At 40.8% G+C, this 25,267-nt stretch overlaps 1 protein-coding gene across 2 annotated transcripts in view; it reads left to right on the top strand.

The window, feature by feature from the left end:
• Positions 1–5,043: 5,043 nt before the first annotated feature.
• Positions 5,044–25,267, top strand: part of LOC128700470 (zinc finger protein 850) — a 31,479-nt gene continuing 11,255 nt past the window's right edge. Inside the window, exons 1-2 of one of the 2 annotated variants that reach the window (XM_070098979.1) lie at positions 5,044–5,242; positions 14,438–14,542. The gene's annotated coding sequence lies outside the window, so the exon portion shown is untranslated. The remainder of the gene's footprint in view (positions 5,243–14,437; positions 14,543–25,267) is intronic. The other variant, XM_070098981.1, reaches the window with a different exon arrangement.

The following is a 25,267-nucleotide window of genomic DNA, read 5'->3' on the forward strand; positions in this document are numbered from 1 at the left end:
TACTAAGCAACACAGACCCCAACTTATGCCTAGAACAGATTAACTTGGTGGCACTCGATGTATGCACAAGGCTTATTCCTCTGAGAAAAAGGAGGAGTAGATGTAAAATAGAAAGAGACAGGCGCTCCCTTTACAGGCGACGGAAAAGAATAACAGACCGGCTAAAAGAGGTCAATATACCTGAAATGCGTAGGGAGACACTGGTCAGAGAAATAGCAAGCATCGAACTTAAGCTAAAGGAATCCTTTAGGAGTCAGGAATCGCGGGAAGAACTAAAAGCCATAAATGAAATCGAAAGAAACCCAAAGTATTTCTTCTCCTATGCCAAATCAAAGTCGAGAACAACGTCCAGTATTGGGTCCCTACTTAAACAAGATGGGTCCTACACAGATGACAGCAAGGAAATGAGTGAGCTACTCAAGTCCCAATATGACTCAGTTTTTAGCAAGCCGCTAACCAGACTGAGAGTCGAAGATCAAAACTAATTCTTTGTGAGAGAGCCACAAAATTTGATTAACGCAAGCCTATCCGATGTTATCCTGACGCCAAATGACTTCGAACAGGCGATAAACGACATGCCCATGCACTCTGCCCCAGGGCCAGACTCATGGAACTCCGTGTTCATCAAGAACTGCAAGAAGCCCCTATCACGAGCCTTTTCCATCCTATGGAGAGGGAGCATGGACACGGGGATCGTCCCACAGTTACTAAAAACAACAGACATAGCCCCACTCCACAAAGGGGTCAGTAAAGCAACAGCAAAGAACTACAGACCAATAGCACTAACATCCCATATCATAAAAATCTTTGAAAGGGTCCTAAGAAGCAAGATCACCACCCATCTAGAAACCCATCAGTTACACAACCCAGGGCAACATGGGTTTAGAACAGGTCGCTCCTGTCTGTCTCAACTATTGGATCACTACGACAAGGTCCTAAATGCACTAGAAGACAAAAAGAATGCAGATGTAATATATACAGACTTTGCAAAAGCCTTCGACAAGTGTGACCATGGCGTAATAGCGCACAAAATGCGTGCTAAAGGAATAACAGGAAAAGTCGGTCGATGGATCTATAATTTCCTCACTAACAGAACACAGAGAGTAGTCGTCAACAGAGTAAAGTCCGAGGCAGCTACGGTGAAAAGCTCTGTTCCACAAGGCACAGTACTCGCTCCCATCTTGTTCCTCATCCTCATATCCGACATAGACAAGGATGTCAGCCACAGCACCGTGTCTTCCTTTGCAGATGACACCCGAATCTGCATGACAGTGTCTTCCATTGCAGACACTGCAAGGCTCCAGGCGGACATCAACCAAATCTTTCAGTGGGCTGCAGAAAACAATATGAAGTTCAACGATGAGAAATTTCAATTACTCAGATATGGTAAACATGAGGAAATTAAATCTTCATCAGAGTACAAAACAAATTCTGGCCACAAAATAGAGCGAAACACCAACGTCAAAGACCTGGGAGTGATCATGTCGGAGGATCTCACCTTCAAGGACCATAACATTGTATCAATCGCATCTGCTAGAAAAATGACAGGATGGATAATGAGAACCTTCAAAACTAGGGAGGCCAAGCCCATGATGACACTCTTCAGGTCACTTGTTCTATCTAGGCTGGAATATTGCTGCACACTAACAGCACCTTTCAAGGCAGGTGAAATTGCCGACCTAGAAAATGTACAGAGAACTTTCACGGCGCGCATAACGGAGATAAAACACCTCAATTACTGGGAGCGCTTGAGGTTCCTAAACCTGTATTCCCTGGAACGCAGGAGGGAGAGATACATGATTATATACACCTGGAAAATCCTAGACTAGTACCGAACTTGCACACGAAAATCACTCACTACGAAAGCAAAAGACTTGGCAGACGATGCACCATCCCCCCAATGAAAAGCAGGGGTGTCACTAGCACGTTAAGAGACCATACAATAAGTGTCAGGGGCCCGAGACTGTTCAACTGCCTCCCAGCACACATAAGGGGGATTACCAACAGACCCCTGGCAGTCTTCAAGCTGGCACTGGACAAGCACCTAAAGTCAGTTCCTGATCAGCCGGGCTGTGGCTCGTACGTTGGTTTGCGTGCAGCCAGCAGCAACAGCCTGGTTGATCAGGCTCTGATCCACCAGGAGGCCTGGTCACAGACCGGGCCGCGGGGGCGTTGACCCCCGGAACTCTCTCCAGGTAAACTCCAGGTAAACATACACTTTACCAGGTACACTCAGCAAACTAATCCCCCTATAATTTTTGCACTCTCTTTTGTCCCCTTTGCCTTTATACAAAGGAACTATGCATGCTTTCTGCCAATCCCTAGGTACCTTACCCTCTTCCATACATTTATTAAATAATTGCACCAACCACTCCAAAACTATATCCCCACCTGCTTTTAACATTTCTATCTTTATCCCCGAAACTCTCTCCAGGTAAACTCCAGGTAATCAATCCCGGCTGCCTTACCCCCTTTCATTTTACCTACTGCCTCACGAACTTCCCCCACACTCACAACTGGCTCTTCCTCACTCCTACAAGATGTTATTCCTCCTTGTCCTATACACGAAATCACAGCTTCCCTATCTTCATCAACATTTAACAATTCCTCAAAATATTCCCTCCATCTTCCCAATACCTCTAACTCTCCATTTAATAACTTTCCTCTCCTATTTTTAACTGACAAAACCATTTGTTCTCTAGGCTTCCTTAACTTGTTAATCTCACTCCAAAACTTTTTCTTATTTTCAACAAAATTTGTTGATAACATCTCACCCACTCTCTCATTTGCTCTCTTTTTACATTGCTTCACCACTCTCTTAACCTCCCTCTTTTTCTCCATATACTCTTCCCTCCTTGCATCACTTCTACTTTGTAAAAACTTCTCATATGCTAACTTTTTCTCCCTTACTACTCTCTTTACATCATCATTCCACCAATCGCTCCTCTTCCCTCCCGCACCCACCTTCCTGTAACCACAAACTTCTGCTGAACACTCAAACACTACATTTTTAAACCTACCCCATACCTCTTTGACCCCATTGCCTATGCTCTCATTAGCCCATATATCCTCCAATAGCTGTTTATATCTTACCCTAACTGCCTCCTCTTTTAGTTTATAAACCTTCACCTCTCTCTTCCCTGATGCTTCTATTCTCCTTGTATCCCATCTACCTTTTACTCTCAGTGTAGCTACAACTAGAAAGTGATCTGATATATCTGTGGCCCCTCTATAAACATGTACATCCTGAAGTCTACTCAACAGTCTTTTATCTACCAATACATAATCCAACAAACTACTGTCATTTCGCCCTACATCATATCTTGTATACTTATTTATCCTCTTTTTCCTAAAATATGTATTACCTATAACTAAACCCCTTTCTATACAAAGTTCAATCAAAGGGCTCTCATTATCATTTACACCTGGCACCCCAAACTTACTTACCACACCCTCTCTAAAAGTTTCTCCTACTTTAGCATTCAGGTCCCCTACCACAATTACTCTCTCACTTGGTTCAAAGGCTCCTATACATTCACTTAACATCTCCCAAAATCTCTCTCTCTCCTCTACATTCCCCTCTTCTCCAGGTGCATACACGCTTATTGTGATCCACTTTTCGCATCCAACCTTTACTTTAATCCATATAATTCTTGAATTTACACATTCATATTCTCTTTTCTCCTTCCATAACTGATCCTTCAACATTACTGCTACCCCTTCCTTTGCTCTAACTCTCTCAGATACTCCAGATTTAATCCCATTTATTTCCCCCCACTGAAACTCCCCTACCCCCTTCAGCTTTGTTTCTCTTAGGGCCAGGACATCCAACTTCTTTTCATTCATAACATCAGCAATCATCTGTTTCTTGTCATCCGCACTACATCCACGCACATTCAAGCATCCCAGTTTTATAAAGTTTTTCTTCTTCTCTTTTTTAGTAAATGTCTACAGGAGAAGGGGTTACTAGCCCATTGCTCCCGGCATTTTAGTCGCCTCATACGACACGACATTTACTGACTAGTTTTATCATGTGACCACCTGGATTTTAATTCTGCCATTCCATAAAATATTGCCACCTGCACCATTCCTTATAAATTCGATTTTGTACTAAGTATGCATAAGATTTATTAGGTCCAAATAAGATTGTAAAACAGCTAAGCACTATTCCATGTTTAGTTTTAAGTATAATTACTATATACTATTCTCTTATCTAGTTTTAATTAGTTACTATACATTAGGATTAGTTTGCTAGAAATGCCTGGGAATGATAGTGGCTATCTTTGTACTTAGTTTAATATGTTTATTATGCCTGGTGGCTAAAGCTCCCGCTTCACACACGGAGGGCCCGGGTTCGATTCCCGGCGGGTGGAAACATTTCGACACGTTTCCTTACACCTGTTGTCCTGTTCACCTAGCAGCAAATAGGTACCTGGGTGTTAGTCGACTGGTGTGGGTCGCATCCTGGGGGACAAGATTAAGGACCCCAATGGAAATAAGTTAGACAGTCCTCGATGACGCACTGACTTTCTTGGGTTATCCTGGGTGGCTAACCCTCCGGGGTTAAAAATCCGAACGAAATCTTATCTTATCTCTTATACCCATCCTGTGGGCGGTAGTCAAAAGATTACAAAGGTACATAATTGGTCCAGGGACTGAACTCCAAAGTTTTGATAGCTGAGCAAGTTACAGAGGTAATGAACTCACAATTTACAAAGGTAATGAACTCACAATTTACAAAGGTAATGAACTCACAATTTACAAAGGTAATGAACTCACAGTTTACAAAGGTACTTAGCAAATCAAAATTGTAATTACAATTTGTAACCTTTACATAGAAATGCCTAGCCATGCTAGGTGTTCTAGTGGTACACTCTGTAATCATTATTTTACTACATGTAAACCACACAATAACCAAATTCTGTAAACTCAGCATTGTAATCCTTATAGAGAATAAACTTTGAATTTGAATTTGAAATTTGAATATTATTATTACCATCGAGAAACCGGACTCGATACGGCTCATGGTGTCAGTGGCCCTGATAACCCAACAACAACAACAACAACAGTGATGAAGGTTTTATCTGCTGCTGCTGCTGCTGGTGGTGGTGCTGCTGCTGGTGGTGCACAATATTACTGACATATTACCTGCACTCTGCTACACTGACTCAACCTATACCACCCCCTCCATATTTGACATTTTGACTGAGTTACCAGCAAGGAAGGAAAGAGAGAAGAGCAGGTCAGTCGCAGCCATTATTATCCTGCACAACAAACACTCTTGTTGACACCACCATTATTGTTCTTTATTACTACCACCATCACTACTACTACCATTATTATCCTGCACAACAAACACACTTGTTGACACCACCATTATTGTTCTTTATTACTACCACCATCACTACTACTACCATTATTATCCTGCACAACAAACACTCTTGTTGACACCACCATTATTGTTCTTTATTACTACCACCATCACTACTACTACCATTATTATCCTGCACAACAAACACACTTGTTGACACCACCATTATTGTTCTTTATTACTACCACCATCACTACTACTACCATTATTATCCTGCACAGCAAACACTCTTGTTGACACCACCATTATTGTTCTTTATTACTACCACCATCACTACTACTACCATTATTATCCTGCACAGCAAACACTCTTGTTGACACCACTATTATTGTTCTTTATTACTACCACCATCACTACTACTACCATTATTATCCTGCACAACAAACACTCTTGTTGACACGACCATTATTGTTCTTTATTACTACCACCATCACCACCACCATTATTGTTCTTTATTACTACCACCATCACTACTACTACCATTATTATCCTGCACAACAAACACCCTTGTTGATACTACCATTATTGTTCTTTATTACTACCACCATCACTACTACTACCATTATTATCCTGCACAAACAAACACTCTTGTTGACACCATTATTGTTCTTTATTACTACCACCATCACTACTACTACCATTATTATCCTGCACAACAAACACTCTTGTTGACACCACCATTATTGTTCTTTATTACTACCACCATCACTACTACTACCATTATTATCCTGCACAACAAACACTCTTGTTGAAAGGGTCCTAAGAAGCAAGATCACCACCCATCTAGAAACCCATCAGTTACACAACCCAGGGCAACATGGGTTTAGAACAGGTCGCTCCTGTCTGTCTCAACTACTGGATCACTACGACAAGGTCCTAAATGCACTAGAAGACAAAAAGAATGCAGATGTAATATATACAGACTTTGCAAAAGCCTTCGACAAGTGTGACCATGGCGTAATAGCGCACAAAATGCGCACTAAAGGAATAACAGGAAAAGTCGGTCGATGGATCTATAATTTCCTCACTAACAGAACACAGAGAGTAGTCGTCAACAGAGTAAAGTCCGAGGCAGCTACGGTGAAAAGCTCTGTTCCACAAGGCACAGTACTAGCTCCCATCTTGTTCCTCATCCTCATATCCGACATAGACAAGGATGTCAGCCACAGCACCGTGTCTTCCTTTGCAGATGACACCCGAATCTGCATGACAGTGTCTTCCATTGCAGACACTGCAAGGCTCCAGGCGGACATCAACCAAATCTTTCAGTGGGCTGCAGAAAACAATATGAAGTTCAACGATGAGAAATTTCAATTACTCAGATATGGTAAACATGAGGAAATTAAATCTTCATCAGAGTACAAAACAAATTCTGGCCACAAAATAGAGCGAAACACCAACGTCAAAGACCTGGGAGTGATTATGTCGGAGGATCTCACCTTCAAGGACCATAACATTGTATCAATCGCATCTGCTAGAAAAATGACAGGATGGATAATGAGAACCTTCAAAACTAGGGAGGCCAAGCCCATGATGACACTCTTCAGGTCACTTGTTCTATCTAGGCTGGAATATTGCTGCACTCTAACAGCACCTTTCAAGGCAGGTGAAATTGCCGACCTAGAAAATGTACAGAGAACTTTCACGGCGCGCATAACGGAGATAAAACACCTCAATTACTGGGAGCACTTGAGGTTTCTAAACCTGTATTCCCTGGAACGCAGGAGGGAGAGATACATGATTATATACACCTGGAAAATCCTAGAGGGACTAGTACCGAACTTGCACACGAAAATCACTCACTACGAAAGCAAAAGACTTGGCAGACGATGCACCATCCCCCCAATGAAAAGCAGGGGTGTCACTAGCACGTTAAGAGACCATACAATAAGTGTCAGGGGCCCGAGACTGTTCAACTGCATCCCAGCACACATAAGGGGGATTACCAACAGACCCCTGGCAGTCTTCAAGCTGGCACTGGACAAGCACCTAAAGTCAGTTCCTGATCAGCCGGGCTGTGGCTCGTACGTTGGTTTGCGTGACAGCCTGGTTGATCAGGCGCTGATCCACCAGGAGGCCTGGTCACAGACCGGGCTGCGGGGGCGTTGACCCCCGAAACTCTCTCCAGGTAAACTCCAGGTAAAACCATTATTGTTGTTGTAGTGTTGTTGTTGTTGTTGTCAGGTGTAGTGACAACACTGATGAAGGTTTTATCTGGTGGTGGTGCTGCTGGTGGTGCACAATATTACTGACATATTACCTGCACTCTGCTACACTGACTCAACCTATACCACCCCCTCCATATTTGACATTTTGACTGAGTTACCGGTATGTAATGCATAAAATATACCAGATGTGTGTTAATCGACTGTTTGTGTTATCAGGTGAGTTTTCTGGTCAACAGTAAGACATTACTAGGGGGGGGTCAAACGTTTTATGTGGATTTTCGACTGCGGGGGGAGGGGGCGATGCCCTAAAACCCCCTCCCCTTCTTCGTTTAGGGGTCAACTGTATATGTAACTAATCAGTCATTGTTTTAAGAAAGTCTCAAGTTTGCCTGAAATGTTCTACATAATAATGAGCTTTCAGCATGCACACCTATGTATCATTTATCTCTGTACAAACATTGTATCATGTTAAATTTAAGATTATGATTTTGACATAGTACTGCAGCCTCCACAACACAGGTGATCTGGTCTCATGCTGAGGCCACCCAGGTATACCCTAACAGTTTGCCATAACTCATCTTTCACAAAACAGCCTTAAAATGCTAAATTATTCTCATTAGCCTTAACTTTCTTCCTGTCTACATAATGGGGGGGAAGGTTTATATTTCCAGTGGTGGGCACAGTTCCGCTAACCGCTAATTAGTGGAACTGGCTTTTTGTTTAGCGAATTAGCATTTCCGCTAACTTTGGAAACCATTAGTGGACCAATTACCTTCTGCTAAATAAAGTTCCACTAACTTCCAGGTGAACTCCATGTAAATTTTGAGCTTGCTAAAAAAAAAATTATACGCTGTTGATAGTCGGAAAGCAATGCCTTTTCAACGGTGCATGTGTTTGTTCCTGTCTGTTGTGGGCGGTTCTCCAAAAGTCAGGCACGCTATTGGCTGACTACATGTAAAAGTGACTTGTCAACCCAGCAGCAGCAACATCTGAGCAAGATGAAAGTTAAGACACATGTGCAACATCTGGGTATCTTTATTGTAGACGTTTCGCCATCCAGTGGCTTTATCAATACAAATTCCAGGACATAAAACTTGAAGACAGTAGAACTATATAGAGAAGATGAGGTAATCAGTCCCTCAACCTTGGAGTTGGTGTGAAGATCACCGTAGTTGTGGAGATTCTGAAGCAGAGGCAAGGAGCCTGGCGCTTATATACTAACATCAGGTGGAAATGGGACATGTAGCAGACAAGGGCATAGTCACTGGTAGGCAGGATTCCCCAGTGGAAGTAGGTCCTACCCAAAGAGATGAGTTAGTTATAGAAGTCGTGAAGGTTATGTACATGTCCTTAGAATCAAGATTCCATGATGTTGCAGTGTCTGACAAGTTGTGCAAGAAAGGTATGCAATACCAACAAGATGAAAGTTAAGACATGTGCAACATCTGGGTAAATAGACATCATGTACAACCCAGATGTTGCACATGTATCTTAACTTTCATCTTGTCGGTATTGCATACCTTTCTTGCACAACATCTGAGCAGCATTGTTATAGTCTTACAGTGTCAGCGATCACCAGGGTGCGTTGTCACTTATTGTTATGAACAGGGGAGATGTTTCTGTTCGGCCTGAGGATGTTGTTGAGGAGTCTGCAGCGGCTATGGTTGAAGCAGAGGTTGGTCAGGCTGAGGGCCAGGAGTCGCAGAACCCTTGGCTCCACCTGGATGACTATCTTGTCCTCAAGTCAAGGGATATTTTCTTAATTTTTGTGGGTATTGCAAGTTATGATAGTACCTTTCCCAGTGATGTAAAGTAATGAAGCAAAAGTACCTGAGTACTGTACTTGATTAACTTTCCTCGATGTTTACTTTTCAAAAATTACTGGTGATGTAGCGAGTAACGTATCGTTATCATATTGTAGTGAAGTAAAAATAATAGCAGGCTTCAGTACCTAAGTAAAAGTAGTGAACAATTTCAGTACTTTTTAAAAAGTAAACACCAAAAAAAGTTACTTAAGTACAGTACTCAAGTAGTTTTACTTTGTTACTTTACAACACTGGTACTTATATGTACACAAATATTAAAGATAAGTAATGTTTGCTACACTGTCCTTTCCATTAGCCTAAAAAATTAACAAAATTTCACTTTTTATCAGTCTTTATTTTGGGGGAATTTTGTCTCATTAAAACCTTTATGTTTACAATTTCTGTGGTGGTACTGTGTGGGTTTTCAGTTTTTTCAATCTTAACCACATTAGAAAGTTATTAAAATAATAGTCTCGAAATCTACTAAGATTTTTGTCTTTCTAACGTGTTCATGATACATTAACCTCATTATTAGTTGGCACTTAATCATCATATGACTTTGACATTCTATATCTTATCAGGAAGCTCTCCAGGTCTATTCTGGAAGTCTTTAAAGTAAAAGACCAAAAAACTAAACCGAATCTGAACTAATGTGAAAAAGTTAGTGGTTAGCAAATTTTTTTGGTTGTTTAGCGGTTTAGCATTAGTGGAGCTAATTTTTTAGTTAGTGGATTAGCAGTTAGCGAAGCTAACTTTTCAGTTAGCTGTGCCCTCCACTGTACATTCCTGAGACTTATAGAAAACCCAACCAGATTTATTGTACATCTCAAAATTGTAAAAAAAAACAATAATGTAATTGCAGGTTATTGTGGTGAAGTGTTATAGTTAATACAATAGTTATAACTATGAAGGTTACATAAATAATATTTCTTATTTTAGTCTGGTTGCTAGTGTATGTTGACTTTTCAAGGAGCAGAGGGAGATAGGGTAGCCCTATTGGACTGAGGTGGCAGCAGGTTGTGAATTGTTAGCTGAGGTAGGTGGTTGAGGCTCTTCCACTGATGTCAGTGGTTGTACTGAAGAATTCTGTAATGCATCTCTAGTCTGTTTTGACCTGCAGACTATACAGTACACACCAAACAAACACACCCTTAGTACACCACACACTTATCTTCAGTACACAACACACCTTCACTAATCAGTACACTTACTTATCTTCACTACAGTATATACCTTCAGTACATAACACACTTACCTTACAGTACTATAAAAAGATGATTTCTTTATGCAGTACAAATAATGTTGTTTACATGTATTAAAAAATTGGTAGGCACAAAAGAAAGCCACTAATTATGCAATGAATTACATGTGACTAATCACTGCTTAACTGTTACTTAAGATCTAGATATAGACTGTTAAGTAGGACTTCTTATGCAGTTAGCCACAATCATACGTAAAATAAGAAAGGTAATTAATGAACAAATGACCAGTTACCTTCAATATACAACACATTTTCAATGCACAGCACACCTTCAATACACAACATACTCTCACTACACAACACACTTCCCTTCAATATACAACACACAACTGAGAGGAATCGACAAGGTGGACAGAGACAGGATATTCCAGAGATGGGACACAGCAACTAGGGGTCACAGTTGGATGTTGAAGACTAAGATGAATCACAGGGATGTTAGGAAGTATTTCTTCAGTTACAGAGTTGTCAGGAAGTGGAATAATCTGGAAAGTGATGAAGTAGAGGCAGGATCCATACATAGCTTTTAAAAGAGGTATGATAAAGTTCATGGAGCAGGAAGAGTGACCTAGTAGTGGCTAGTGACGAGGTGGGGCCAGGAGCTGTGAATCGACCCCTGCAACCACAGCTAGGTGAGTACACTTACCTTCAATACACAACACCCTAGCCTTCACTACACAACACCCCAGCCTTCACTACACAACACCCTAGCCTTCACTACACAACACCCTAGCCTTCACTACACAACACCCTAGCCTTCACTACACAACACCCTATGCTTCACTACACAACACCCTAGCCTTCACTACACAACACCCTAGCCTTCACTACACAACACCCTACGCTTCACTACACAACATCCTGGCCTTCACTACACAACACCCTAGCCTTCACTACACAACACCCTAGCCTTCACTACACAACACCCTAGCCTTCACTACACAGCACCCTAGCCTTCACTACACAACACCCTGGCCTTCACTACACAACACCCTAGCCTTCACTACACAACACCCTAGCCTTCACTACACAACACCCTGGCCTTCACTACACAACACCCTAGCCTTCACTACACAACACCCTAGCCTTCACTACACAACACCCTAGCCTTCACTACACAACACCCTAGCCTTCACTACACAACACCCTAGCCTTCACTACACAACACCCTAGCCTTCACTACACAACACCCTGGCCTTCACTACACAACACCCTAGCCTTCACTACACAACACCCTAGCCTTCACTACACAACACCCTAGCCTTCACTACACAACACCCTAGCCTTCACTACACAACACCCTAGCCTTCACTACACAACACCCTAGCCTTCACTACACAACACCCTGGCCTTCACTACACAACATCCTAGCCTTCACTACACAACACCCTAGCCTTCACTACACAACACCCTAGCCTTCACTACACAACACCCTGGCCTTCACTACACAACACCCTAGCCTTCACTACACAACACCCTAGCCTTCACTACACAACACCCTAGCCTTCACTACACAACACCCTAGCCTTCACTACACAACACCCTAGCCTTCACTACACAACACCCTATGCTTCACTACACAACACCCTAGCCTTCACTACACAACACCCTAGCCTTCACTACACAACACCCTAGCCTTCACTACACAACACCCTAGCCTTCACTACACAACACCCTGGCCTTCACTACACAACACCCTAGCCTTCACTACACAACACCCTAGCCTTCACTACACAACACCCTACGCTTCACTACACAACACCCTAGCCTTCACTATGCAACACCCTAGCCTTCACTACACAACACCCTAGCTTTCAATACACAACACCCTACCCTTCACTACACAACACCCTAGCTTTCACTACACAACACCCCAGCCTTCGCTATGTAACATGCTGACCTTCAATATGCAACACAGTTGTGTTTACTACATGGCCCTCTTATCACTACACAAGATTGGTGGAGCTGAAAGGGATGGTCTTTCAGGAAGGAGGAGCAGGTAATATTTGATCATACCATATATGCTTAAAGAATAAAAAAAAAGCACAGTATTGTACTTTGACCTGAACAATACACAAATCTGCATGTGGGAGGCTGAAACTTACGATGGTGTTTCTGTCCAACTTGGACTGAAATGGTATCCGAAGTTTGTTTCCAGTGAGCAGGTTATTTGTGTAAAATACTTGTAGGTTTGAATAGAAAGTACGGGCATGATTGATATGGAGAGGAATGCATGCATCATAGGTGATAGCTACTTTTTTTTTTTTTTTTTTTTTTTATCATCACACTGGCCGATTCCCACCAAGGCAGGGTGGTCCGAAAAAGAAAAACTTTCACCATCATTCACTCCATCACTGTCTTGCCAGAAGGGTGCTTTACACTGCAGTTTTTAAACTGCAACATTAACACCCCTCCTTCAGAGTGCAGGCACTGTACTTCCCATCTCCAGGACTCAAGTCCGGCCTGCCGGTTTCCCTGAACCCCTTCATAAATGTTACTTTGCTCACACTCCAACAGCACGTCAAGTATTAAAAACCATTTGTCTCCATTCACTCCTATCAAACACGCTCACGCATGCCTGCTGGAAGTCCAAGCCCCTCGCACACAAAACCTCCTTTACCCCCTCCCTCCAACCTTTCCTAGGCCGACCCCTACCCCGCCTTCCTTCCACTACAGACTGATACACTCTTGAAGTTATTCTGTTTCGCTCCATTCTCTCCACATGTCCGAACCACCTCAACAACCCTTCCTCAGCCCTCTGGACAACAGTTTTGGTAATCCCGCACCTCCTCCTAACTTCCAAACTACGAATTCTCTGCATTATATTCACACCACACATTGCTCTCAGACATGACATCTCCACTGCCTCCAGCCTTCTCCTCGCTGCAACATTCATCACCCATGCTTCACACCCATATAAGAGCGTTGGTAAAACTATACTCTCATACATTCCCCTCTTTGCCTCCAAGGACAAAGTTCTTTGTCTCCACAGACTCCTAAGTGCACCACTCACTCTTTTCCCCTCATCAATTCTATGATTCACCTCATCTTTCATAGACCCATCCGTTGACACGTCCACTCCCAAATATCTGAATACATTCACCTCCTCCATACTCTCTCCCTCCAATCTGATATTCAATCTTTCATCACCTAATCTTTTTGTTATCCTCATAACCTTACTCTTTCCTGTATTCACCTTTAATTTTCTTCTTTTGCACACCCTACCAAATTCATCCACCAATCTCTGTAACTTCTCTTCAGAATCTCCCAAGAGCACAGTGTCATCAGCAAAGAGCAGCTGTGACAACTCCCACTTTGTGTGTGATTCTTTATCTTTTAACTCCACGCCTCTTGCCAAGACCCTCGCATTTACTTCTCTTACAACCCCATCTATAAATATATTAAACAACCACGGTGACATCACACATCCTTGTCTAAGGCCTACTTTTACTGGGAAATAATTTCCCTCTTTCCTACATACTCTAACTTGAGCCTCACTATCCTCGTAAAAACTCTTCACTGCTTTCAGTAACCTACCTCCTACACCATACACCTGCAACATCTGCCACATTGCCCCCCTATCCACCCTGTCATACGCCTTTCCAAATCCATAAATGCCACAAAGACCTCTTTAGCCTTATCTAAATACTGTTCACTTATATGTTTCACTGTAAACAACCTGGTCCACACACCCCCTACCTTTCCTAAAGCCTCCTTGTTCATCTGCTATCCTATTCTCTTTCTTACTCTTAATTCTTTCAATAATAACTCTACCATACACTACTTACATACATGAATTATAAGGATGTTATGAAGTGGCTTTGTTTACTTTTAGGGTGGTTAATAAGTGGGACACTAGAGATGATGTAGAAGAAGAAATTACTAATTAATGAAGAGGCAGGGCCAGGAGCCATGAATCGACCCCTGCAACCACAAATAGGTGAGTACCAATAAGTGAGCACATTTTCAAGAGTAAATATTGTCTAGTCTTCTAGTTTGGAAATCAGTAAAATCTGACCTGAGGCTGGGCTGCAAGGGTGGAATAATCCTCAAAACAGATCACAGGTCATATTTTATAATTACTTCTAATCATAACACAGTAATTTCTTTTCTTCTTTCAATGCACTGGCCACATCCCACTGAGGCAGGGTGACCCAAAAAGAAAAACAAAAGTTTATCTTTTTAAATTTAGTAATATAGAATAATAATAGTTTATTAGGACATGATACATAGTTGTACAAGGTATTATAATAGTTGGGTGTACATGTCAAAAGCCCCTTGTATGTAGAGCATTATGGGCAGGCCTAAAATTAACTTAAGATTATCTAAGCTATAAGGTATTATAGTTACAATAAACAATTTACAATGTCAAGTACAATTGAGTATTTTAAACAATGAATTTGAGCATTTCAATTTTGAAGCATTATAGCTTTACAATTATGTAACATTACAGTGAATAATTTATTAATCAGATCTAATCAAATCAAATCAATGACCTGTAGTGCAGTAACAGTTCATATGGTCATTAGATGAGTTACAGTGCATTCAAGAGAATGGATTATTCTATTAGGTAATGCTATAAAAACATAGTTTGATAAAGTTTCTCTAATTATACAACTGGGTTATATGTACATTTATGAAATATAAGTTATTCAATATTTGCATTAGATTAGATATGAGAATTTATTAGTTTTTGAGCATTTATTTATGGGGTCCTAAGACTAGGGGAGTAACACAGTGAGTAATGATATTTTGAAGCAGTAGAAAATGATTTGTTAACTACGTAGGTAAAGGTAAATTAAGTACAGGTCCGCCATCACAAATCCGGCAATCAGTTATTCGGTTCCTTCAGTTATTCGGCACTAATTTTGGCTAGCATAATTTCAAATTTCCAGGGTCGCCACACCAACCTGCTGGTACTGTTTGGTGGCGCTACTTGCTGCATAAGTCATTCCAGTTTCTTTTTCTCCATTTATTGTTTTAACCTGCTTGCTTTTAGCCCTAGCCATGGTTCCAATGAATAAAAGAAATGCTTCTCATTATGTAAAGCACCTACACAGTACATTATCCATTAAAGATAAGGTGGCTTTGAAGCTAGTGTCGGTTGCCATGAACTCAGTCTCATAAATAACATAAAACATGTTAAATACTCCTGAATGAATAATATTTGGCATAACACCGAGCGGTTCTACGGAGGTATGAAGAGGATATGGTATACAAATACTATTCTCCTATCCCTGTCTCGGGGGCTTATATTAGAGAAAACGGAGTGTAGCACATGGGTAACTGTGCTATACACTCGTACTGCACCATAAACCTGAAACAAAAAAGTTATTGTCTCTCTATAGATTATCGCATATAGCAGCATATGTGTAGAGAACCTAGGATAACCAAAAAAAAGTCAACGTGGCTTATTTTTAGTACCTGGCTTGGGTTAGCCATATATGATTTTTGGCAAATATTCGATTCCCAGCCAGGGCAGAAACATTAGGCATGTTTCTTTACACCTGTTGTCTATGTTTACCCATCAGTAAATGGGTACCTGGGTGTTAGCCGACTGGTGTAGGTGTTATCCTGGGACACTGACCTAATTTTCTTGAAATACTTTGCATAACAAGCGGCTTTCTATATAGTAGTATGTCACTGATGTCAGCTAGGCCTGTATACCTTGTACATGTACGTGTAGTAAATAAAGATATTATTATTATTATTATTATTATTATTATTATTATTATTATTATTATTATTATTATTATATTATTTTCTCAGTTGTTTGTTGGGTTATCTTATTCAAAGTTGGGCAATGTACGATGGAAAGATACTTCTTCATGTACACCAAAAATGAAAGAAATCAGACCATAAATAGCGGAGTTCACTTCTCAGCCATTAGCGGCCGCCTAGCGGTATATTTTTATATGGTTGTTATGGTTATATTCTCATTTTTTCGGTCTCATTTGATAGAATGAAAGATACATTACAGAAATAGATATGATTTTGATTGCTTTCATGACGAAAAGTACCTTGAAATTGCGCTTACAGTAGCGAAAATGTTCTACTTTTAGCGAAGCTCAAGAGTAAACAAATGATGTCACCGTCCAATACCTGTCCGCCTGTCAGTCTAAATTCCAGTACGGAGTCAAAAATGGCTTGACATTATTTATACAATTATTACAATAATGCAGCAGTCTGCATAACAGTAAATCTTCTATTTTTTTTTTTTTTTTTGTGAATAAAAATTCTAAATGAAAAGCAAGAGTAATATAAGAGGGGCCTGGAGCCATGACTAATGAACAGAGAAAATGTTATTTTAGTGCCAGGAATGTCTGCATTGTTTATTCTGGATCCTATTTTGAAATTGGCATCTGTTGAAATTTGTGTGAAATTGGCCAAATTGCCAATTTCTGACCACTTTATTGGGTAGTTGAAATAAGTTTCTTGTACTCAGTCGACAGACTAGAAGTAAGTAAATAAGTTAGTTTATTCAGGTATACACAAATACATTTACATAGATTATCATACATAGCAGTGTATGTATAGAGAACCTAGGATAACCCAGAAAAGTCAGACAAAGTGACTTATTTCCAATACCTGGCTTGGGCTTGCCATATATGATTTTTGGTAATTTTTTTTTTCTCGGTTGTTTGTTGGGCTATCTCATTGAAACTTGGGCAATGTATGATGGAAAGATGCTTCTTAACGTACAACAAATTATGTGGATTATGTGGATTAAAGTAAAGGTTGGATGCGAGAAGTGGGTCATAATAAGCGTGTATGCACCTGGAGAAGAGAGGAATGCAGAGGAGAGAGAGAGATTTTGGGAGATGTTAAGTGAATGTATAGGAGCCTTTGAACCAAGTGAGAGAGTAATTGTGGTAGGGGACTTGAATGCTAAAGTAGGAGAAACTTTTAGAGAGGGTGTGGTAGGTAAGTTTGGGGTGCCAGGTGTAAATGATAATGGGAGCCCTTTGATTGAACTTTGTATAGAAAGGGGTTTAGTTATAGGTAATACATATTTTAAGAAAAAGAGGATAAATAAGTATACACGATATGATGTAGGGCGAAATGACAGTAGTTTGTTGGATTATGTATTGGTAGATAAAAGACTGTTGAGTAGACTTCAGGATGTACATGTTTATAGAGGGGCCACAGATATATCAGATCACTTTCTAGTTGTAGCTACACTGAGAGTAAAAGGTAGATGGGATACAAGGAGAATAGAAGCATCAGGGAAGAGAGAGGTAAAGGTTTATAAACTAAAAGAGGAGGCAGTTAGGGTAAGATATAAACAGCTATTGGAGGATAGATGGGCTAATGAGAGCATAGGCAATGGGGTCGAAGAGGTATGGGGTAGGTTTAAAAATGTAGTGTTAGAGTGTTCAGCAGAAGTTTGTGGTTACAGGAAAGTGGGTGCAGGAGGGAAGAGGAGCGATTGGTGGAATGATGATGTAAAGAGAGTAGTAAGGGAGAAAAAGTTAGCATATGAGAAGTTTTTACAAAGTAGAAGTGATGCAAGGAGGGAAGAGTATATGGAGAAAAAGAGAGAAGTTAAGAGAGTGGTGAAGCAATGTAAAAAGAGAGCAAATGAGAGAGTGGGTGAGATGTTATCAACAAATTTTGTTGAAAATAAGAAAAAGTTTTGGAGTGAGATTAACAAGTTAAGAAAGCCTAGAGAACAAATGGATTTGTCTGTTAAAAATAGGAGAGGAGAGTTATTAAATGGAGAGTTAGAGGTATTGGGAAGATGGAAGGAATATTTTGAGGAATTGTTAAATGTTGATGAAGATAGGGAAGCTGTGATTTCGTGTATAGGGAAAGGAGGAATAACATCTTGTAGGAGTGAGGAAGAGCCAGTTGTGAGTGTGGGGGAAGTTCGTGAGGCAGTAGGTAAAATGAAAGGGGGTAAGGCAGCCGGGATTGATGGGATAAAGATAGAAATGTTAAAAGCAGGTGGGGATATAGTTTTGGAGTGGTTGGTGCAATTATTTAATAAATGTATGGAAGAGGGTAAGGTACCTAGGGATTGGCAGAGAGCATGCATAGTTCCTTTGTATAAAGGCAAGGGGGATAAAAGAGAGTGCAAAAATTATAGGGGGATAAGTCTGTTGAGTGTACCTGGTAAAGTGTATGGTAGAGTTATAATTGAAAGAATTAAGAGTAAGACGGAGAATAGGATAGCAGATGAACAAGGAGGCTTTAGGAAAGGTAGGGGGTGTGTGGACCAGGTGTTTACAGTGAAACATATAAGTGAACAGTATTTAGATAAGGCTAAAGAGGTCTTTGTGGCATTTATGGATTTGGAAAAGGCGTATGACAGGGTGGATAGGGGGGCAATGTGGCAGATGTTGCAAGTGTATGGTGTAGGAGGTAGGTTACTGAAAGCAGTGAAGAGTTTTTACGAGGATAGTGAGGCTCAAGTTAGAGTATGTAGGAAAGAGGGAAATTTTTTCCCAGTAAAAGTAGGCCTTAGACAAGGATGTGTGATGTCACCGTGGTTGTTTAATATATTTATAGATGGGGTTGTAAGAGAAGTAAATGCGAGGGTCTTGGCAAGAGGCGTGGAGTTAAAAGATAAAGAATCACACACAAAGTGGGAGTTGTCACAGCTGCTCTTTGCTGATGACACTGTGCTCTTGGGAGATTCTGAAGAGAAGTTGCAGAGATTGGTGGATGAATTTGGTAGGGTGTGCAAAAGAAGAAAATTAAAGGTGAATACAGGAAAGAGTAAGGTTATGAGGATAACAAAAAGATTAGGTGATGAAAGATTGAATATCAGATTGGAGGGAGAGAGTATGGAGGAGGTGAACGTATTCAGATATTTGGGAGTGGACGTGTCAGCGGATGGGTCTATGAAAGATGAGGTGAATCATAGAATTGATGAGGGAAAAAGAGTGAGTGGTGCACTTAGGAGTCTGTGGAGACAAAGAACTTTGTCCTTGGAGGCAAAGAGGGGAATGTATGAGAGTATAGTTTTACCAACGCTCTTATATGGGTGTGAAGCGTGGGTGATGAATGTTGCAGCGAGGAGAAGGCTGGAGGCAGTGGAGATGTCATGTCTGAGGGCAATGTGTGGTGTGAATATAATGCAGAGAATTCGTAGTTTGGAAGTTAGGAGGAGGTGCGGGATTACCAAAACTGTTGTCCAGAGGGCTGAGGAAGGGTTGTTGAGGTGGTTCGGACATGTAGAGAGAATGGAGCGAAACAGAATGACTTCAAGAGTGTATCAGTCTGTAGTGGAAGGAAGGCGGGGTAGGGGTCGGCCTAGGAAGGGTTGGAGGGAGGGGGTAAAGGAGGTTTTGTGTGCGAGGGGCTTGGACTTCCAGCAGGCATGCGTGAGCGTGTTTGATAGGAGTGAATGGAGACAAATGGTTTTTAATACTTGACGTGCTGTTGGAGTGTGAGCAAAGTAACATTTATGAAGGGATTCAGGGAAACCGGCAGGCCGGACTTGAGTCCTGGAGATGGGAAGTACAGTGCCTGCACTCTGAAGGAGGGGTGTTAATGTTGCAGTTTAAAAACTGTAGTGTAAAGCACCCTTCTGGCAAGACAGTGATGGAGTGAATGATGGTGAAAGTTTTTCTTTTTCGGGCCACCCTGCCTTGGTGGGAATCGGCCGGTGTGATAATAATAAAAAAAAAAAAATAAATAAGGGAGTTAACTTCTTGGCCATTAGCCGCCTCTTTGCAGTATATTTTCGTATGGTTTTTATGGTTGTATTCTCATTTTTTTGGACTCATTTGATAGAATGAAAGATATATTACAGAAATAGACATGATTTTGATTGCTTTCATGAGGAAAAGTACCTTGAAATTGAGCTCAAAGTAGCGGAAATGTTCGATTTTTGCCGATGTTCAGTGAACTGTGTAAGTCAAGTTGGTTAATTTTATTAAGTGTATTCTAACCTAACCACTCTGTAATCCGGCAAACTCGGTAATCTGGCACACTACAGGTCCCAATGATGCCGGATTTGTGATGGAGGACCTGTACTGTGTATTTGTTTTGGGTGAGTAGGTGGTTTTTAAGAAGAGTCTTGAATTGATATACAGACAGTGTTTCTTTGGTATTCACTGGTAATGAATTCCAAATTTTTATGCCTTTTATGTGCATTGAGTTTTTACATAGTGTGAGATGGACACGGGAAACATCAAAGAGTGATCTGTGTCTAGTGTTATGGTCATGTGTTCTGTTAAGGTTGGTAAGGAGAAGTTTGAGGGGAGGGTGTATATCTGAGTTTAGTGTTCTCTGTATGTAGTAGGCAAAGTAATAAGTATGGATGTTTTGTATGGTGAGTAAGTTTAGACTTCTGAATATTGGTGGAGTGTGCTGTCTGGAGTGGGAATTTGTTTTCATTCTGACTGGAGCCTTTTTCTGGGTAATTAATGGTGTGAGATTATTTATTGTTGTTGTGCCCATGCACAGATTCCATTGGTGAGATAGGGGTAAATAAATGAGTGATACAGGGCAAGGAGAGCTGATTGTGGAACATAGTACCATATCTTCGATAATATGCCTACGGTCTTGGAGACTTTCTTGGAAATTTGTTGTACATGTGTCTGAAATTTGAGGCTATTATCAAGGTGGATTCCTAAGAATTTTCCCTCTGTGAGTTTTGTGATAGGTGTTCCATTTAATAAATTCATTATATTAAGGGGAACAGGAGAAGGGGTTGCTAGCCTCTTGCTTCCGGCATTATAGTCGCCTCTTACGACACACATGGTTTACGGAGAAAGAATTCTGTTCCCCTTCCCAGTGGAGATAAGAGGAAATAAACTAGAACAAGGACTAATAAGAAAATAGAAGAAAATCCAGAGGGGATGTATATATACACAGTGGAACTCCGGTTTTCATACAGTCCAAATATCATACAATTCGAATTTAGAAAATTTTTGGGCGAAATTTTGGTCCAGATTTCGTACCTCCACCTGGAAATCATACGTATCAGATGCTTCCACTCACCCAGGACCAAGCTGATACAAGCCGTATCTGCAACATGTTCAGTGACAGTACCTTGTTCCATTTTAGGCAAATCTTAAAGTGACACCAGAAACAGAGCTCTCTGGACAGATTTTTATGTGACAGGGAACCAATGCCAGTAAAAGATAAAGAAGGGAAATAACCCAGGATAGGGCTTTGATACCTGAAGTCCTTATGGAGGAGGATTCCCCCTTCCTAACAATAAGCTCTCCTCTCTCACTCCCTCCTCGCCTTCTTCCATACATTAATGTATATAGACATTTTCATTAATCCATCTATGGTATTTTCTTCAAAATTATATAAGAAACACATTACATAGCATATAAACATGCAATGTTTATATGCTGTGTAAACATGCAATGTTTATATGCTGTGGAGGGCTGGTAGTCAGTGGAGGGAAAACATTGTTTTCTCTGATCCAGCGCCCTTAACCCTTTCAGGGTTTAGGACGTACTAGTATGGCTTACGCACCAGGGATTTTGACGTACTAGTACGCCTAAATTCTAGCGCCCTCAAATCTAGTGAGAGAAAGCTGGTAGGCCTACATATGAAAGAATGGGTCTATGTGGTCATTGTGCGCAGTATAAAAAAAATCCTGAAGCACACAGTGCGTAATGAGAAAAAAAAAACAGATTAAAACAGAGACTTTGCACTGTATTTTCGTATGGTATTTATTGTTGTATTCTAGTTTTCCTGGTCTCATTTTATAGAATGGAAGACATATTACAGAAATTGAGATGATTTTGACTGGATTTACAATGAAAAGTACCTTGAAATTGAGCTCAAAGTAGGAGAAATGTTCGATTTTTACTAAAGTTCAAAAGTAAACAAATCATGCTAAGCGTCCAATACACGTCAACTGGTGAGTCTAATATTCTTTCACAAGTGCGCTGATATTATTTATACCATTTCTACACTAATGCAGTAGTCTGCATAACAGTAAATCTTCTATTTTTTGTGAGAATAAAAATTCAAAGTGGAAAGCAAAAGAATGTAAGAGGGGCATGGGGACGTGACTAATGAACAGAGGAAATGTTATTTTAGTGCCAGGAATGTCTCTCTTGTTTATTCTGGACCCTATTTGGAAATTGGCATCTTTTGAAATTTGTGTGAAATTGGCAAAATTGCTAAATTTTGACCACTTTATTGGAAAGTTGAAATCGGTAAATGGGTGGTTTCTTGTATTCATTCGATAGAAAAAAATGGAGTTCTAGCGAAATAGTTATGATTTTTGTCGACTAGTACAGTGGACCCCCGCATACCGTTGGCATCCCATACCGTTTATTCCGCATACCGCTCACTTTAATCGCAAAAATTTTGCCTCGCATACCGCTCAAAAACCCGCTCACCGCTGTTCGTCCGAGATGCGTCCAATGTGCGCCTTAGCCAGCCTCACATGTTCAGCCGGTGGCATTGTTTACCAGCCAGCCTCCGCGGTAGCATCCAAGCATACACTCATAACATTTCGTATTATTACAGTGTTTTTGGTGATTTTATCTGGAAAATAAGTGACCATGGGCCCCAAGAAAGCTTCTAGTGCCAACCTACAGCAATAAGGGTGAGAATTACTATAGAGATGAAGAAAAAGATCATTGATAAGTATGAAAGTGGAGTGCGTGTCTCCGAGCTGGCCAGGTTGTATAATGAACCCCAATCAACCATCGCTACTATTGGTGGTACAGCTGCTGCTGCTGCTGCACTGTCAGCTGCTGCTGCTGCTGCACTGTCAGCTGCTGCTGCTGCTGCACTGTCAGCTGCTGCTGCTGCTGCTGCACTGTCAGCTGCTGCTGCTGCTGTAGCATCGTCTGCTGCTGCTGTAGCATCGTCTGCTGCTGCTGTAGCACTGTCAGCTGCTGCTGCTGCTGTAGCATCATCTGCTGCTGCTGTAGCACTGTTGTTGGTGTGGCTTATTGAGAATATACCAAGAAACAATTAACCCCAGAGGATTTTCCACCCAGGATAACCCAAAAAAGTCAGTGTCATCGAAGACTGTCTAACTTATTTCCATTGGGGTCCTTAATCTTGTTTCCCAGGATGCAACCCACACCAGTCGACTAACACCCAGGTGAACAGGGAAAAATGCCTGGAACTAGTGCTCATATTGGTGAATTTAAAGCCAGCAAAGGTTGGTTTGAGAGATTTAAGAATCGTAGTGACATACACAGTGTGATAAGGCCTGTTCTGGAAGAAAATGCCAAACAGGACCTACAGTACTCAGGAGGAAAAGGCACTCCCAGGACACAGTGTCTCATCAGTCATTGCTGCATCTTCAATAAAGGTAAGTGTCATTTATTCTTCATTTAGTAGACTAGTACATGAACAATATATACTGTGCATGTACTACTCTACTATTGTGCATGTATCCTTCTCTTTGTGTGTAGGAAAATGTATATTTCATGTGGTAAAAAATTTTTTTTCATACTTTTGGGTGTCTTGCACGGATTAATTTGATTTTCATTATTTCTTATGGGGAAAATTCATTCGCATACCGATTATTTCGCATACCAATGAGCCCTCTTGCATGGATTAAAATCGGTATGCGGGGGTCCACTGTACACAGGAATTGGCCGAAAATAGGGCAAAATCGCCGATGCGTAAACATCGTCGAGACCTCTAACTTCGCGAGACCATAATTCTGTACGTTTTCCATCAAATTTCATACTTTTGGTGTCATTATGATTGGGAAAAGATTCTCTATCTTTTCATAAGAAAAAAATAATTTTTTTTTTAAATTTGGGCGACCCTGAGAACAAGTCTGGGAGAGGGCCTGGGGACCCTGAAAGGGCTAATACATAACGCTTTTCTTTACAATTCTTGGCACGAATTATTCATTACTTCTCCCTTTGTTTATGATGGCATCTAAAGGTAGTTGTTAGAAACGATTAAACTCAGTGTACATGGTATGTTGATAGTAATATGACTCTGGGCTGCACATAGGTAGCCTGGGCTACACCTACTGGCTACCTACACTGACTTCCTACAAATAAATACGTACTACTCACCTCTTGCCCTACATGAAGACTACAAATATTTTAAGGTAAGTAATGAATGTACTGTGTATGTATTTTAGTTTTTATTGTGTTTTTTAATGCCTAGTTCTATTACAGTAGGGCCCCACTTATACGGCGGGTTAGGTTCCAGGCTGTCGCCGGAAAGCAGACATCGCCGGAAGGCAGAACTCCATTTTTTTCCATTTATAAATGCATATAAATGCCAGACAACAAGTTTACACTAAATTATATTAAGTTAGTAATAGAACTAGGCATTAAAAACACACAAAGTAAAATACAGTCACAGTAAATTCATTACTTATCTTAAAGTATTTGTAATCTTAATGTAGGGAGAGAGATGAGTAGTACTTATTTGTAGGAAGTCAGGTGCAGGTAGCCCAGGTGTAGGTAGCACTGGCTCCCCGTCTCATACTTAATATACGATATTTAAAACATCCCAGAGAGGTAAAATGCACATACAGTACACTCATTATTTACCTTAAAATATGTGTAGTCTTAATATAGGAAGAGAGGTGAGTAGTATTTATTTGTATAAAGTCAGTGTAGGTAGCCGGTAGGTGTAGCCTGGGCTACACCTACCGGCTACCTACACTGTGGCCCAGAGCCATATTATTAACATCGACATGCCTTGTTCACTGAATTTAATAATTTCTAACAACTACCTTTAGATGCCATCATAAACG

Source organism: Cherax quadricarinatus, chromosome 65, assembly GCF_038502225.1.
Source record: "Cherax quadricarinatus isolate ZL_2023a chromosome 65, ASM3850222v1, whole genome shotgun sequence".
Lineage (NCBI taxonomy): Eukaryota > Metazoa > Arthropoda > Malacostraca > Decapoda > Parastacidae > Cherax > Cherax quadricarinatus.